Raw genomic sequence first — 6,077 nt, 5'->3', positions numbered from 1 at the left:
GGTGTGATGTGCAGATATGGATGCAGATAATCAGAGCGGGCTCAAGTGTTAGCATCTGAGGAAGCTTGAAGGAATAGTGACTTCTGGGTAGACAAGAAAAAGAATGCAATTGCAGGTGAAATTGGGCAAGTTCTCTGGAAACATGAACCATCAGAAACTTTAAGTGACATTTCCCCACAAACTTGAAACCAGAATATTAGGAAACAAACCCCGGAACATATACTGACACCTTCCTACCAGCCCATATGCACTTGCATAGGGGTGTTAGAACCTACTAAATTTCTCAACCAGTGCTCCTACAATGCCCTTGTCAGAGCCAGCAGCGATGACTCTGCAGCCTGTCCAGCAAATTGACAAATTATAACTCTGAGAGCTCCCCAAATAGCAGTGATCAGATCTCGATAAGACCCAGATAAATCGGAAGGCTGTAGGACTGTCCTACAAGGTCATACATGACCTTCAGGATGGCTAGATAAGCCGTCCCCTCCTCTGTAACGCTCATGATGACAATTTGTCTCTGCTCCCACTTGGATTTCCAATTTCCTTCTTAACCTATGAGACGCTGATTAAATTAAGCACTATTGACATCCTGGCTCTTAAAATAGAAAACTCACTTATAAGGATCAGACGCCAGAATAACCCAGTGTCCAGTGTCAATGCTGGCTTCTCATTTGTAGTTGACATTGTTTTATTTTTTTTCCCTGTAGTTGTAAAGATTAGATGTTTTTAGGGAGGTAGTCATAGAATTGTAGGTCTTCTCTGCCTTATACTCTGCAGCTTTTTAGTGCCTGGATGAAGAAGATCATAGAGCCAGAGGGACTAATTATAAGTTAGATTCTAGAGGGAAACCCTAAATGATAGCTAACGATGGCCATATGCCATGCTTCTGTGGTTGAACATTTGCCTCAGCTAGGAGGTTGAGCTCTTCTTAGTCTGTCTGTGTCCCAAATTAACCTAAGCCTCCTCTTCCACCTGGGTGGCAACCACACTTCTTTCATTATTAAGAAAATAGAATCCATCTGATATTTGACTATGTGCCTCTGTATCTGTTTCCATCAGATGGTGAATGAAACCTTTCAGGAGACACTTATGCTAGGCTCCTGTCTGCGTGCAGAGTATCAGTAACATCAGGAATTGGTTCTTGTGTGTAGGCTATGTTGAGATGGACCTGCCATTGGTTGGCGGTTCCCTTAGTCTCTGCTCATTTTTACCCTCATATTTTGTAGGCAGGACAAATTTAGGATTGAAGGTGGGATGATGTCCCCCTCCCTCCTGGAAGTCCTGCCTGGACCGGGGTTGGCCACTTCAGTCTCCATATCATCCTGTGGAAGAGTTGGGGATAGGATCAAGGGAGCCAATGAGGTCAAGAAGACCTACAGAATCAACTAACCTGGGCCCATGGGTGCTCATGGAGTCTGAACCATCATCCAAAGAGGAGCATGCAAGGGTTGGACCTAGGCCCCCTACACATCCCTAACAGATGTGCAGCTTAGTCTTCATGTGGGTCCCCTAATGATTGGAGCAGAGGCTGTTTCTGACTCTGTTGCCTGCCATTGGATCCCTTTCCCTAACTAGTTTGCCTGGTTGGGCCTCAGTGGAAGAGGATGAGCTTAGGCCTACTGGAACTGGATGTCCCAGGGTGGGGTGGTACCAAAGCGGGGTTCCCCTTCTCTGAGAAGAAAGGGAGATGGTAAAGGAGGAAGAACAGTTGCAATCGAGATGTAAAGTGAACAAGTAAATAATTAAAAAAAAATGAAAAAAGAATCCAAAGAAGTCATTTGACTTCTTTCTCTGTACTCCATTGGAATCTTTTCTTCTTTCAAAAATTTTATTTCTATTTGTGTGTGTGTGTGTGTGTGTGTGTGTGTGTTTTCTTCTAAGACAGGGTTTCACTGTATAGCCATGGCTGTTCTGGAACTCATTTTGTACACCAGGCTGGCCTCAAACTCAGACTCTTGCCTGTCTTTGCCTCCTGTGTGATAGTATTAAAAGTGTGCACCCCCATCCTCTACCACTGGAAACCTCTTGGTGTCTCCCTGAATCTGTATTCAGAAAACACACAGGAGGAATTGGCCTTAAATGTGTGATTTCCAACTTGTAAGCAGATTGTTAATACATCCCAGAAGCTCGAGTTTGTTAATCCCTCCTTGACCCCCCTGCTTCTCAGTGTTCTGTGCTTTCTCTCCTTCCCTTGGACCTACATCAACTTCTAGTCTTAATTTTATGGATAGCTCATGTCTTATTTTCCAGTTGTACAGAAGGCTGAGTCAACCTGAAAGGACCTCTACAGGTACCCATGAATGAATGGGTTTGTTACCACCATCTAAGTACAATATCCTGTCCTGTTCACCCTTGTGACTATAGTCTTGAGTGAGGTCAAACTTCTCCGTTGTTGGCTAGATCCTAACTTCCTCCAGATATTCACTGACATGGCCCAGATACCAGCCCACTCATCTGTCACCACCTATGCTTCCCTCTCGATCACACTACTTCCAGCAGCCCACAAATGCGCATCACTTAGAAACAGCAATAACATGGTCCTTTCCCATAACTGCAGGGAAGTGGAGGTAGAACAATTATGAGTCAATGCTGGCATCTGCTCCCCAGAGAGTTGGAAGCTAGCCTACATGAGCTCCTGTCTCAATAAACAAAACAACAAAAAATGAACCTTGACCTCACTTTGCCTGACTAGCCCCCATGGATTCCCCTCCTTTCAGTGTCAAGTTTCTCAGAAGCCATACCTATTCTTGTCACCTCTAATTATATTCTTCATTCTCTCTTTAATCCCTTCTAGTCAGGCATTTCCATCACTAAGCCAAGAAAGTGTCTTATCAAGGTCAATGAACAGTTCCTAAGGCGTTCTGATGGAGGTTCCTGCCTCTCTTCTCTTGAGCATCTGCTCAAGCTTTCCTTGAAGTCCTTGCTCCCATGTTATCCAGGACCTCATCCTTGCCTGCTTTCCCAACTGTCCTTCTGGTAGCTACTTGTCAGATTCCCTTTCTGGTTCTTATTTATCACCCCAGCCTTAGATGCTGGGGACATGCTGAGCTTGGTACATTGACCTCAGCTGTTTCGCTTTTTATACCAGCTTTGTTGGTGGCCTTGCCTGGTCTCAAGACTGTAAGTTTTATGTGATGTACTCTGATTGTTCCCAGCATCCAAAGTGGTTGGTCAAGCTTGATGTTCTCTGATCTCACAGAGCCTGCATCCAAGGCATCAGAGCATTCCGTTGGCTCAAATTCCAGAATGCTTCCAGGATCCAGTCTGTCTTGTCAACTCTCTGCTAATCTCATGCCAAGCCACTGACAGCTACTGCCTAGATTATTGCAGTCGCTTCCTAGATGGCCCGGCTACTGTTCTGGCTTCTCTCGAGTCTGCAGTTATGACGGCAGCTAAATGAGCAGCTTGACACCTAAGTCAGAACATGTGCTTTCCTGGCTCAAAAACTTTGCAACGCTTCTCTGTTGGACATGGGATAAAAGTCACGGTTCACCCTCTGCTGGCCAAACAGACCCCATCTGTTCTGCTCCTACTCTCTCCGCTCTCTCCAGACACTCTTTTCTGACTTTATCTCTTGGACCACTGTTTGGGTTTCTTCCTGTTCCTTCCCAATGCACATACTTGCTCAGAGCCTTTTAAATTAGCTTTGTTTCTGCCTGAAAAGCCCCACCCCCACCCATCTCTAAGACTCCCATGGCTCATCCCTCCCTTGAAGGTTTTTAACTGAGTGTCCCTCTTTCTATTTCTTTCTAAGTGGCCTCTCTAAAGTTACTTCCAGACCACTCTGCACGAGTTTCCTGATCTCTCTACTTTATCACTCGACGTTTACCACTCCTTTCCACTGAAGAGACTCTACGTATCCATCTCACTATTCCTCTCTTGCCAGAAGCTACATTCCACAGGTTATGGATTTCATCATTAGTATTTCAACCACCCCAAAACCTTCGGTGCCTGCAGCCATACTCGCTGTTTGATTGGAAGAATGGGTTCTAACGTCTACAACCCCATGGGTGGCCTATTCAGAGAGTAGGTATAAACGGGGGTCAGGTCAGTCAGTACTTCCTCTCCCCTTCAGCTCTCAGTGATTGTCTGACTTTCCCTGAATTTCTCCAACTGCATATGGGGAATCAAATTCTCAGCCTTCATTTATCAGGTCAAAGGGCTAGGTGTGGATCACTTAGAACAATGCCTCTGGCAATAGAAAATGCTCAGTAGATTCTACCAATCATTGTATAATCATGCTAATCAGGATCATCAAAACGCTCATTTCTGTTTCAATGATGCCATTTTTTTCTTGTTTTCCTCCATGTTAATATCTATGGTTTTCTTCTTATATTTTTGACTTGTTTTCCTTCACCAGACTTTTACTTGAAAATGGGTACCCTAGATCTTAGGGCTGGACCCTCTACTTACTGTCTGACTATCTGTCTATCATCTTATCTATCTATCTATCTTTCCATCCACCCACCCATCTATCCAAACAAACAACCAAGCAGCTATCTGTCTGTCTGTCTGTCTATCTTATCTATCCATCTAATTTGTGTATGTGTCTGTGTGTGTTTCATCCAATGTCCTAACAACTAATACCATTTATGTTTGTGACTTCCCATGTCTGTCTGCAGCACAGGCCCCCTGCCCTTTATTGCGAGCCGCCCCTTCCTTGATCTTGAGGTCACTGCCTGGACATCTTTAGAGACTCACATGGCTGTCATGATTTTAAGTCATGGGTATGGGTTCTTTACTGTGTTTCTTTTCCCCACTCTAAGTGTGAGCTGGACTTAGTGACTTGCTTTTACTGAAAAGAAGCCATCAAAAGCAATGAATGATGTGTAGTTTCTAAGGACTCAGTGTGGCTGTCTCTCTCTCTTAGATTTGTCCAACTTGGGGACCAGTGAGCAGAGTCTGCAGACATCCTGGCAGCTCCCTGATGAGGGGGAAGGTAAGCTCTTGCTGGTGAGGAACTGAGGGTGCGAAAGTGGGAACCCACATACACTGAGACATACCTCTGGTGACAATGGTGACAGTTCCCCTTGCTGTGTGGAAGGCAGTGTACTGGGGACCCTTTGCTAAAGCCACTCAGCTAGCAGCATCTAACTACCCCTATGGAACCCTAGCATAAATGCCTGCTGGTTTAAATCATTAAGTTCTGTGGGAATTTCTTGTTAAGGAGTCTCCAACAAGGTTAAGACCCAACAGTGACCATGGATTTGTCTGTAAAATTTTTTATATATTTTTGAAGTCTTTGTTTCATGTCTCAAGGTGAGCCCTTCTGGTGCCTGAAGTATGTCACGCTGTTTCTACTTAGAGGCCTTTGCTCTTTCCACTTCTAGCCCAGAAACCTCTGTGTCTACCAGTTCATGAGACTGGCATTTACCTCTCTGGATCAGGGTTAGTTCAATTACTGTCTTCCCAGAGATGCCTTCTCTCTGACCATTTGTGTAAGACAGACAGGCACAGACATACACAGGGACTCTCTAGGCTGATTCTCTGCCTGTGTTCTTCATGAGGAAGATTGTAATTTTGTGGGTTTTGTTGATTCCTTCTTACCTTTCTTCTCCAAGGACAAGAAAGTGTCATGGACTCCAGGCTGGGGAAGTTCTTGCTACAGAAAAGAAGCTTCACATGCTGTGTTGACTGAGAGAATGTTAAATAGACGATGAAGTAGACAAGTTGAATTCTGCCCTCTGGATCAAGTCATCTCAGGGGGCCCAAAACTGTCTGATTGTGGAGTGTGGCAAAGAGCAGAGCTGTCACCCAGTAGCCAGCATGACTGAGCTTGAATGGCTGAACACTGCAGTCTGTGTATTCTGACATGTTTTACATGACACTAAAAGGCACATAGCACAAACCATCTAAGCTTAATGTGAGCATATATGTATGTTTAAAGAAAAATACAATTTCTCTCAGTGATAGAAAAAGTTCCAGGTGGGACAGAGGCTCAACTATCCCCAACAGATTGAAGAATGAGTCCTCAGCAGGAGAAGAGCTCCCTCATGATGCATAGCCAGGCCTTGCTCAACACTCCTGAACTTGTACTTAAGAAACTGACTTCTGGGCTAGAGAGATGGCTCAGTGGT

General features: G+C 44.7%; 1 long non-coding RNA gene across 1 annotated transcript; it reads left to right on the top strand.

Moving 5' to 3' along the window:
• The first annotated feature begins 3,212 nt into the window (after positions 1 to 3,212).
• LOC120093851 (uncharacterized) lies at positions 3,213 to 5,851 on the top strand. The gene is made up of 3 exons (XR_015624696.1): positions 3,213 to 4,026; positions 4,871 to 4,939; positions 5,562 to 5,851. It is a non-coding gene; the product is annotated as an uncharacterized LOC120093851 (long non-coding RNA).
• Positions 5,852 to 6,077: the final 226 nt, after the last annotated feature.

The sequence above is a fragment of the Rattus norvegicus genome, chromosome 7 (assembly GCF_021556685.1).
Source record: "Rattus norvegicus strain SHRSP/BbbUtx chromosome 7, alternate assembly SHRSP_T2T, whole genome shotgun sequence".
Taxonomy (NCBI): domain Eukaryota; kingdom Metazoa; phylum Chordata; class Mammalia; order Rodentia; family Muridae; genus Rattus; species Rattus norvegicus.
The sequence above is the reverse complement of the archived record's forward strand: the minus strand, read 5'-3'. Positions and strand labels throughout refer to the sequence as shown.